This window comes from Trichosurus vulpecula, chromosome 4 (assembly GCF_011100635.1).
Source record: "Trichosurus vulpecula isolate mTriVul1 chromosome 4, mTriVul1.pri, whole genome shotgun sequence".
Lineage (NCBI taxonomy): Eukaryota > Metazoa > Chordata > Mammalia > Diprotodontia > Phalangeridae > Trichosurus > Trichosurus vulpecula.
Window position 1 is genome coordinate 155,402,101 of NC_050576.1, and position 12,431 is coordinate 155,414,531.

A 12,431-nucleotide genomic window follows, 5' to 3' on the forward strand; every position below is an offset into this window, starting at 1 on the left:
CTGACAGTTTGTAGTGTTTGTTTCGAGAGTAATGGACAGGAACAGCTGACACCACCAAGCTCCTTTTTTTTTTTTTTAAACTATCCCCTTGCCTGACTGCAACCCATTTCCTCTCTCCCCATTCCCTCCCAATCCCCTTCCGCCTGGTTTATCAGAATTGCCTGCTTTAGCTCCTCCTTTTCAGGAGTGATCTCTTAAAACTTACTTCAAGAAGTCAAGAGGTAGAAGTACTCCTGTCTTCCAGATTGCGTAATCATGCGATTAGAAGCATGTTGAAATCGCCGTGTTTTTTTAACAGTGTTGTAATTTTTAACCACTTCTGGAGGAAACAAAAAATTCGTTTAAGAAGCATGTGAATGCTATCTTCTGACTTAGAAATTAAGTTTAAAGTACAAAAAAAGAAAAGTATAGGCAGTATAAAAAATTTTTTTTTCGAATGAGACTATTTTCATCTAATATTGGAACTTCCATATGCTATCCATTGCATTGGGTATATTCTTAGCTTGTAACTTTTAATATATAAAAATAAAGAGGGGAAAATTATTAGGCATGTCCTTTTCAACATCAGCAATATAAGACAGACTTAGGTTCATAATTGGCAGCAATTGCCATTTAACTAATTTCTGAGCACTCTTTCCTTTTCTTTCTTATTGGTCCACTCTCTGACACTTGATTTAATAGTCAAATTATTATAACTCCACTCTTCCAATAGGCTTAACTCCTTTGATTCCTTTGCCCCCTTCACTTATATCTTTTTGCCCCAACTCAATTTCATTAGTCCAAAAACAGTCATCAATATCTATGATGGGACAGAGGATTCTTGGTAGGTTAGACTCCTTTCAGGTCTGCCTTTTCTGTCATTGACCCATACTTAGTAGCTGTCTGAACTGTACAAATGTTCAGTTCTTTAAACTTTCTCCATACCTTCTCGTTTTAATGCTAAGATTTTTTGAAACACTTTTTTGTGTCAAGGAATGACAGCTACAACTCTTTCCCTTTACTTTGACATTTCTCCTATGTAATTCCACCTATTTTCTTGTCAACTTCAAGCTCTCCTAATTTTTCCGGTTTCCTTTCTGCTTCTGTGCAAACTCATATCCAACCAGGAAATGATGGCTTTAGGGGAGTCACTTAATATATCATAACATTTTATTATTTCTGCATGCATATGTGTGTGCATATATGTAATAAATACATGTAAATAAATGTGTGTGATTTAATTAAAAAATTATTGAACACATACTATGCGATGAATTAGGCATTATCAGGTCAAATAAAGAAATATGACCAACCTTCCTGTTTTGAGGATGTAGAAATCAAATTGGAAGATTGTATTTATACTTAACAAGTTATTAGCAAGACTATGTAATCAAGTTGTAGATCCATGAAGGAATTGAAAGAATCAGAGGAGACATTAATGCGGTCCACATAGATGGGGGAAGGCTTCATGGAGAGATGACAGTCCTGGACATGATGGAGGCAGCCTGGTGTGACGAAAAGAGTACAGGACTTAGGGACAGAAAATCTGGGTGTGAGTCAGTCCTGCTTATTAGCTTTGTGACCATAGTTAAGCTGATAAAACTTCTCTTCCTCATCTGTAAATTGGGGATAATGATTGCACTACATTAAAGTGTTGTGAGGAAAGTGCTTAGTAAATATTAAAGTGCAATGTAAGCGAGTTATTACTGATAATAATAGTTACTGAGTAACTAGTTTGTTAGATGCTGTGGAATGAATATCATGTCAATGAAAAGAATGAAAAAGCATTTATTAAGCACTTACTGTGTGTCAAGCACTGTACTGAGTGCTGGGTCACACAAAAACAGTTTGACATAGTCCCTGCCCTTGAAGCACATATAATACAGCATCCCACCTCTGCTTCTTACTTATATGACCTTTGGCAGGTCATTTAACCTCTCCAGTGCTCTCTTTCCTCATTTGGAAAATGGTTTGGGCTAGATAATCTTTAAAGTCCCTTTCACCTCTAGACCGCCTATTAAAGTTTTATTTTTTTAATTAACAGAATCTTTTTTTCTCATGCCCCCTACCCCACTGGAAAAAAAGGAAAAAGTAAAATAAATTCCCTGTGATAAAGATGCATAGGCAAACAAAACAAATTCCCCTATTGGCCATGATCAGGAAAATAAGTTTCATTCTGCTCTCTGAATTATATCACCTCTGTCAGAAGGTAAATAATGTGCTTCATCATTAGTCCTCAAAAATCGTGGTCATTGTATTGATCATAGTTTCACTGCTTTCAAAGTTGTTTTTCTTCACAGCATTGTTGTTATTGTATAATTGTTCTCCCAGTTGTGCTCATTTCATTCATCAGTTTATAAAAGTCTTCAAAGTTTTTTATTTTTATAATATAGATGTTGTAGTATTAATTGTAATGTTGTTCTTATTTCACTCTGTATCAGTTCATACAAGCCTTTCCATAGCTCTTTGAAATTGTTTTCTCATTATTATATTCATAGACCATATTTTGTTCAGCCATTCCCCAGTTGATGAGCATCCCCTTAGTTTCCAGTTTTTTGCTATCATGAAAAGAGATGCAGTAGATATTTTGGTAAATATTAGGCCTTTTCTCCTCTCTTTGAAGTAAGAGGAAAAGAAGCCAGTCTCCTGCCTTTTTGATGAGGGGAGAAGGTGCTATTCCATCTGCATGAACTGCCTAGTCTTCAGCCTCCCTCAGAAAAAGAAATATTATTATGACTCCTCCATTAGACTCCTTGCCTCTGGGTTAGAGGAGAAAGGCCATTCTATCAAGTATGATGAAATCAGCTCTAATTCACACGTCCTTAAATCATTTCCCACTCCCAGCACCAGGACCTTGTCATGCCCTTGCATGGGTACTTTCCCCTCCCTTTTCAACTTCTTTTTTTGTATTGTCTTCCCCCATTAGATTGTGAGCTCTTTGAAGGCAAGGATTGTCATGCCTTTTTTCTTATCCCCCCGAGCTTAGCACAGTGTCTGGAACATAGTAGGTACTTAATAAATCTTTATGGACTCTCTGACTCTTAACTCCGTCTGGTACTTTAGCTCCACTCACATTTTTTAAATTCTTTTTTTTTTTTTGAGAGGGGAAGACAGGGCAATTGGGGTTCAGTGACTTGCCCAACAAATGTGTCAAGTGTTTGAGGCTGGCTTTGAACTCAGGTCTTCCTGACTCCAGAACCAGTGCTCTGCTCACTGTGCCACCTAGCTGCCCATACACTCATATTTCTCTAATGTGCTTTTTTTCCAGTTAACTTGCTCCTCTCCTCTACCTAAGCCACATATAAAAATAGCCATGCTCTTGAGATTTTGCCACCACCCACAAATGTACCATGTCCATGATCATGAATTCTGAAATTTACTTACTTGATCACAGTCCATTGTCATTCTACCTTTCCCTCTGACTTTTAATCCCAAATCCTACTCTTTGTCCAACCATGACTTCCAATTCCTTGACCCCTCAAGTTCTCTCCCAGGCCATCACACCATACCAACTACACTGCCCTTTTTTCTATCTTGACCCTTTCTTGAATCAGTTCAGATCTACACTTCTCTTGAATCCCTTATCATATTGCCCATCTCTTGCCAAGCTTAGATCATTTCTGATATCTGCTGCCTCTACATATATGGGAGGTGGGAATGAGCAAAGCTGCTAAACAAAGTATGAGAAAATCACGAAGCTGCCTAGTTCCGCTACAGATTTATGTTACATAAACTCAACTCCTGTTTCATTTGCTGGATCTTCATTCAGGTGATCCTCCTTAACCATAAGGCTTTGTCCTGGGCTTTCTTCTCTTCTTCCTCTATCTTATTCCACTTAATGATCACATTAGTTCCCATTCAGTTATCAGCTCCATGCTGATGATTCTCAAGTCTACTTACATAGCCCTGTCCTCTCTGCTGACCTCTAGTCTAGCATCTCCAGCTGTCTACTAGATGTCCTGTACTTGAACTAGTTGTACTTAGACTCAACATGTCCAAAACTGAACTTACTATCTTTCCCCCCAAACCCTCCCTGCTTCTAGACTTTCCTAGTACTTGACACCCACCCTCCTAGTCCCCCAGGCTCACTCATTCTTCAACCTCTCTCACCTTCCCTTCCCTACCCCCACCTCCCATATCCCATCTGTCACCAGTACTTGCTGATTTTACCTTTAGGACATCTCATGCATGTTCCCTATTCAGTACTCTGACACTGCTAGCACCTTGGTGCCAGGCCCTCATCACCTCACACCTGGACTTTTGAAGTAATAGCTTGCTGGTTGGTCTGCCTGCCGCAAATTTCTCCCCACTCTAGTCCATCCTCTACTTAGCCATCAGTGATTTTCCTAAAGCACAGGTTTAACAACTACTGAATAAACTCCAGTGATTTCCAACCATCTCCAGGATCAAATATAACATCTTCTATTTGGCATACAGAGCTCTTCATGATCTGCCCCTCTTCACCTTTCTGGTCTTTTTACACCTTATGCCTTTTTGATCTGGTGACATTGGCTTCCTTGTTGTTCCTCAAGCAAGGCACTCCATCCTCCCAACTCTCCCTCCTCACCTGTACCTCCTGACTTTCCTGTTTTCCTTCAAGTCCCACCTAAAATCCCACCTTCTACAGGAAGTCCATCTGAATCCTTCATTCTTGTGCCTTCTCTCTGTTGATTATTTCCTATTTACCCTGTCCATAGCTTATTCATTGGGCATTGCCTAAGACAAACTGAGACCTGGGAAAGACCTTAGCTTAAAAAGGCCAACGTCTCCCACTGTATCCAGGGCCATCTCCAGTCCTGATCTATCTCTTGCCACTGGACCCAGATGGCTCTGGAGAATAGAGTGAGGCTAATGACTTTGCACAGCCCTACCTCACTTAAATCCAATTCACTTGCAAGTCAAGACATCACTTCCTGATGTCATCAGTCCTCTTTTAGAACAAAGGACAAACAACTGCAACATATTCATATATAGTTAATTGCCAATTGTCTTCAGACCATGTGCTCTCTTTTACTTTTCTTTGTTATCCCCAGACCTTAGCACATAGTAAGTGCTTAATATTTTCTGTCTCATCTTTTCCGTTCTTTGATCTCGTTGGGGTATGAACCCTGCAGTGGTCTAGCTGGGCCAAAGGACATGAACTATTTAGTAACTTTTTGTGTGTAATTCCAAATTGCTTTTCAGAATAGTTGTATCCATTCAAACAGAACATCATTGTGTCTATTTTTCTACAGCCTCTCCAACATTCATCATTTTCCCTTTTTTGTCGTCTTTGCCAATCTGTTGGGTGTGAGGTAAAACCTCAAAATTACTTTAATTTGCATTCCCCCTAGTTATTAATGATTTGGAATATTTTAATATAATTATAGATAGCTTGAGTTTCTTGAGAATTCTCTGTTCATATCCTTTAGATTATTTATCAATTGACAGTGATTCTTATAAATTTCAATCAGTTTCTCATATCTTGGAAATGAGACTTTTTTTTAAGAGAAACTTGCTGCAAAGACTTTTCCTCCTAGTTGTTTGCCTTTTAGTGGTAGCCTTATTGAATTTGTGCACAAATTTTAAATGTTATGTAAGCAAAATTACCTATTTTATCTTCTTTGATTTTTTTGTCTCTTGCTTGGTCATGAACTTTTCCTCTATCCACAGATCTGAAAGAAGGTTGGATGAGTAGGATATCAGACTACTTTTTTTTTGTATTCTTTATGTATGTGTATATTGCCTCACCAGGTAGAATTTAAGCTCCTTAAATGCAGGGTTCGTTTCTTTTTTTGTCTTTGCGACCCCATTGCCTAATGCATAGTAAGTGCTTAATAAGTGTTTTCTGATTGATCAAAGACCTTGAATGTTAACTGAGGGGCTTGGAGTTGGTTCTATAAGCAGTTTCTGTTAAATTCAATGAAGGCTTTTGAGGAGCAAGTGACATAAAGAAACTGGGGTTTTAAGTTAGCCTGGCAGCAACTAGGGAGATTTATTAGAGGGGAGGGAAACTAATCAGAGAATCCTTCTAGGTAGTAATTGCAGTATTCCAGATAATTAGGTATTTATCCTCCTATTTGGTAGACTTTTAACTTGGTGTGAATATATGTATTTATGAAGTCAACATGGAGAATATTTTAATCCTTTAGAGAACTTAATTAAAATTTAATTACCCCCACTGACAATGAAAGGTAAGTAAAGATTAAATGTTTGCTGAGAGGAGTTAACAGAACAATCATAAACCGGTGGCCCCTCTACCAATTCTACATGGGAGTTCTAAGAAAGAGGTGATAATTGGGGACTACAATAAAAGTTTTATGGAAGAAACCGCACTTAAGCTAATGTACAATCTAAACAGCCAAAGAGTGGCAGGAAAACCATTCCAGTAAGTATGAGCAAAAGCACTAGAATTAGGGCATAGTTTGTCAGACAATGACAAATCAGCCAAACTGGAGAATATAATTACATTGATACTTCAGTGATTTAATCAGTGTGGTACTTGAGCTGCTCCTTGAAGAAAAATTAGGGATTCTGTGACGGGGAAGGGATCCAACAGTGCACATCACAATCCACCATGATTTGCTCTATGCAATTTTTTAAATCCCAAAAATCTGAGTTTGTGGCAGAGGTTGGGAGGTGGGGTACTGTGGACCCTCAGGGAAGGGGAGGCACTACTCCGCGTGCTGAAAAGCCCTTCTCATGATCTCTTATCGAGAAAATAGCTAGTTCCTTTTTGATACTGTTGTCAACTCTCTAGACCCACTTTCTACTCTGGTTTTCATGATAGTGCTCTCTGTTGGTTCTCCTTTTACCTACCTGACTGTTTCTTCTCAGTCTCCTTTATTGCATCATTATCCATATAATCTACTCAAATGTAGGTATGCCTTAAGGATCTGTTCTGGGCTCTCTATTCTCTCCACACTCTCCTAGTAATTTCATCAGCTTACATGGATTTAATTACCACTATTCCCATGACTCAGAGATCCATACACATCCACCCAAACCTCTTTTTTGAGCTCTGAAATGAGCATTTCATACTGGACATCCCAGAGATAACTCAAATTCAACACATCATAAACAGAATTCTTTATCTTTACCCCCAAACTCTCCCCTCTACATAACTTCCCTATTTTTGTTAAGGACGCCCCCACTTTCTGAGTCTCCTTGAGTCTTTACTGCCCTCTACCCAACATATCCAGTCAGTCGCTAGATCTTGGCATTTCTACTCCTACACAAAATCTCTTATAACCAGCCCCTTCTCTCTCCTCCCATAGCCACCACCATAATTCAGTGACGTCTTCACCTGTTTCCTAGACTGTTACAATGGCTGCCTAATTCATCACCCTGCCATAAGTCCCTCCCTCCATCCCCCACTCCGGCCTATTTTTAGGCTGCCTGAGTGGTCTTCCTTAAGCACAGACCTGATCATGCCACTCCACTCAGATTCTACTGGCTCCATATTGCCTCAAGGATAAAATATATATTCTGTTTAGCATTTTACAACTTGGCACTAATCTACCTTTCCATCTTCGTTATATATTACTCCCTTCCCACAATTTATGGTTCAGCCAAACTGGGCTTCTTTTGACTTCTCACATATGTCACTCTCCCCACCTTTGCATTGACCATCTCCCATACTTGGAGTATACTCTCTCTTCATTTCTACCTCACAGAATGCCTAACTTCAAGAAGAAACACAAACACTACCTTCTATACCCAACTGCTACTGCTTCCCTTACTAATTACCTTACATTCATTTTGGATATATTTATTCCATTCTTAAATCTGTATTTATTGTCTTCCTTGATAGGATGGGAGACCTCTACCTCTCCTGTCTTAACCTCTCTGCTGACTTCCAGTCTCGCATCTCTAATTCCCCTTCAGACATCTTGAACTGGATGTCCACCAGACATCCTCCCACCCCACACCCCACCTGACCTCCGCCTCCTAACCTATCTATTACTTTTGAGAGCAACACCATCCTCCCAGTCCCTCAGACGTCATTCTTGACTTCTCATTCTTACCCCTCATATCTAATCTGTCACTAAAATCTGCTGATTTTATCTTTGCAATACCTCACAAGTATCTCCCCTTCTCTCTTTGGATTCTGTCACTACCCTGATGCAGGCCCTCATCAATTCATGCTTGTACTATTGCAATAACCTGCTGATGGAGCTGCCTCCCTCAGGTCTCTTCTCAATCCACTACATCCTCCATTTGGCTGCCAAAATGACTTTTTCTAAATCGAAGGTCTGACCATGTCATCTCATAGATAAACTCCAGTGGCTCCTAATTGTTTCTAGGGTCAAATACAAAATCCTCTGGCATTCAAAACCCCATCTAACCTAGCCCTTTCCTACCTTTCCAGTCTTCTTACACTTTATTCCCTACCACTTACTCTGATCCAGTGACACTGGCCTTCTTACTAGTCGACGAATAAGATGCTATATCTCTTGGCTGTGGGCATTTTCTCTGGCTGTCCCCCGAGTCTAAAATACTCTCCCTCTTCATCTCTGCCTATGAGCTTCTCTTCCTTCAAGTCCCCAATAAAATCCCATATTCTACTCTTTCCCCCCTTGTTTCTAATCTGCCTTCCCTCTTTTAATTGTTTCCTATTTATAGCTTGTTTGTACGTATTTATTTACTTCTGTCTCTCTCATTGATTTGTGAATTCCTCGAAGGCAGGTACTGTCTTTTTCCTCTTTGTATTCCCAAAGCTCAGCACAGTGTCTGGCACATAGTGGGTGCTCAATAAATGTTGAGTGACTGACTGATTTGGTATACTTGACAAGCATGTATTTCCCTATTTTATGCTTCACTTGATAATCAGAGAATCATTGTTCATTTCTGTTGTGTTTGTCAATGAATCTTGCATAAGCTTAACATATATGGAAGACAATGAGAAGAGAGCCTTTAAATTAACAAAATGATAAATGTGGGATTTTATATCCTTTGTACCTTTAAGTCAGTCATATGCACTATAAAAATGTGATTTGCTTTAGAATATTGTTTGCAAAACCTTCCTTTCTGCTTAAATTTTCAAATGATTGCCTTCAGTACTTATAGAAAACATCCTTATAAAGATTTTGTGGAAAAGAGAAAATACATGTATGGGTTGGTAGTAACTAATATCTTCTCAGTTGCTTCTTTGTAGCAATAAAGTCTGTGATTGGTTTTTTCCCCCTCATGTTTGTTCTTTCTTTTCTATTAGATAACTTGAAAATTGATCCCTTGAGTCAGTGGTGTCAAACTCCTGGGCCATTTTTGTTTTCACTAATACTGTTTCCACATTCTTAATCAGTATATCAGAAACCAGGATGTTAGAGTTCAAATACAGTAATTCTCCTACTTCACTGGTCTGATCTACAGCATCAGGTGAGAAGATGAGCACAACCTGCCTCTAACCAGCCTTCCATCTCCTTCTGTATGTGTGCCCCATGAGGGAAGGCTGCAAGGGGCCTGGCAGACTGCCATCTGCCTCGATCCAAATTCTACCTGCAAAAAACTTGAGGGACACTTCTACCTCCTGTTTCACCACCCCAATCTCTAGCCACAGGTGAGGCTGTGCTGCTTGTTGTTGGTATGTAGTGTCTGACTCTTTGTGACCCCATTTAGGGCTTTCTTGGCAAAGATACTGGAGTAGTTTGCCATTTCCTTCTCCAGCTCATTTTCTAAATGAGGAAACTAAGTCAAACAGGGTTAAGTGACTTGCCCAAGGTCACAGTGTCTGGGGCCTGATTTGAATTCAAGAAGATGAATCTTCATGACTCCAAGGCCTAGCACTCTATCCACTGGGCCACCTAGCTTCCTTGTAGGGGAGATATCCACCTCCTACTTCACCAGCCTAATCTCTAGCCTCAGGTGAGGCTGCACTACTGGTCTCACTATTTTGGGATGCCTCTAACTGACTGTTCCACTGTACCCCAGGATGCTCATTATTAAGATAACTTTATCATCCTGTAAGAAGATCTCATCAGCCTTCGTAGTCTGCCCCATCACTACTCCTTGCCTCTCTGATTGGGGATTTACAGAGTACCCAGCTCAGAATACCTCCTCATTTCTCACCTGACTGCACTACTTTGGTATTTCTCTGACTTCACTGCTTTTCTGCTGCCTCACCCTGATTTTTAGCTTCTTTTTGTGTTTTGTCTTTTTGTCTTCTCCTATTAGATTGTAGGCTCCTTCTAGGCAGGGACTATCCTTCTTTTTTCATATTTGTAGCCCTAGAACTTAGCACAGTACCTGGCACAAAATAGGCACTTAATAAATATTTATTGACTATTGAAGAGGAGCAAGACCTTCCTCTGACCAAGCCTTTCATCTTCTATTATGGGTTTCCCCTGAAAAAAGGTGGCATAGAAATGTTAGAGGGGATGTGGGGAAATTGGGACTGTAATGCGCTGCTGATGTAGTTGTAAATTGTCTCAACCATACTGGAGAGCAATTTGGAACTATGCCCAAAGGAGCATCAAACCGTGCATACTGTTTGATCCAGCAATACCACTAGTAGATCTGCACCCCAGAGAGATAAAAAAAAATACAAAAAAGGACCTAATTGTACAAAAATATTTATAGTAGTTCTTTGTGCAGTACCAAAGAATTAGAAAATCACAGATTACCAATCAGTTGGGGAGTGGCTGAACAAGTTGGGATATATGTATGTAATGGAATGAGAAATGACTAGCAGGCAGATTTCAGCAAAACCTGGAAAGATTTACATGAACTGGTGCAAAGTGAAGTAAGCAGCACCAGGAGAATATGGTATACCATAACAACAACACTGTAGGATGATCAACTATGAATGACTTAATTCTCAGCAATATAGTGGTCTAGACAATTCTAAAGGACTCACACAGAAAAATGCCATTCACATCCAGAGAAAGAACTGATTGAGTCTAAATACAGATCGAAGCATACAATTTCACTTTCTTTATTATTTTTGTACTTTTTTTAGTCTGTTTCTTCTTCTACAACATGACTAATATGGGAATGTTTTACGTGATTACACATACACATAACCTATGTCAAATTGCTTATCATTTTAGGGAGTATGAAAGGAGGGAGGGAAACAATTTGGAACTCAATTTTTTTTTTAGAAAATGTATGTTAAAATTGGTCTTTACATGTAATTTTTAAAATAAAATATTATTGTTTTAAAAAAAGGTGGCAGAGGGCCAAGTAACTCCCATCTACCCCAAATACAACTTGTCAATGCCCCAAGAATTTCACTTTCAGCTGCCTGTCCGATCTCCCACCTAAGATGTGAAGGGCCTCCCATACAAAGAAGAGCAGCCTTTCCTTTGAAGGCCTTTCATCTACCACACCTGTCCCTTGAGGGAAGAAGAGAAAAGTGGGTAGACAGTGAGACTTCCATCTCCTGCTCCACTGTCTCTTGCCTAATCACCAGCCTTTGGAGGAAGAAGGAGAAGTGAAATAGGGCCTCTGATCTGACCATCTGGCCTTCCATGTCCCTTCCATTTTGTACTGCTCTCATCTGTTGCCTGATCTCCAGCCTCCTCTGGATGAGGAATAGCACCTTCAAATCAATGAAAAAAATTTTCACACGTAGTGATACCCTATTCATTCCAGAGAGTCTGGACCCCTTCTAGGTCATCATCAAAATTCCATTCTCCATCCCCTAACTATTATTTCTTATTCCCCTCTACCTGAACCCTCTCATCCCAAAGTCCCAACCAAAGACCACCCACCATTTCTATAGTCATTATATCAGGAGACTTTTATAGAGGAATATGAGATAAGTCTGGAAAAATAGGTTCAGACCAGAGTATGGGCTGTTCTTGCATTCTGTGCTAATGACTTTGGACTTAATCTACAGTCACAGTGTTCAGGAAGTTTGTTCATTGTTATATGTAGCATTTTCACCTAGTTGCTTGCTGGTCAAAATATGAGGTTTAGACCTCTGTTGAATCATCTGCCTTTTGTTCCTCTAGATGTTTTCTTACAGATTTGCTTCAAAATATGTAATACTTGACACACCAAGTAAATATATTATCAGAGAGTATTCCTTTCCTTTGATCTTGGCTCTGGAGTGGTCTGTGAAGTGTAGCCTCAGTTGTTGATGGCTGATTGGGCAGGAGAGGAATAGATGCTCTGAGGAAACAGATTTAGGAAGAAACCCTGATATTTTAGAGTCAGAAAATGTGGAACAACCTCAGAGACCATCTAGTCCAACTATGAAGATAAAAAGTTAAGGTCAAGAAAGTTTAAATGACTTACCCAAGTTCACCCAGGTAGCAAGTAACATGCCCAAAATCTTTTTTTTAAGTAAAGTTTAGCTTCATTCAGCTTATTTGTACCAAAGTTCCAGTTTTGGGCAAAATCTTTCCAACATACTCTTCACCTTAATATTTCAGTACTTCATTAGGTCTGTGATCTTCTCGTTGTAGGTACCTTTTCCATTGGTCCAGATTACAACCCATCCATACTTTATCTTCCTTTGTCATTCTTGA

General features: G+C 39.5%; 1 protein-coding gene across 1 annotated transcript in view; it reads left to right on the plus strand.

Moving 5' to 3' along the window:
• Positions 1 to 12,431, plus strand: part of GNPAT (glyceronephosphate O-acyltransferase) — a 49,565-nt gene that overhangs the window by 953 nt on the left and 36,181 nt on the right. The window lies entirely within an intron of this gene.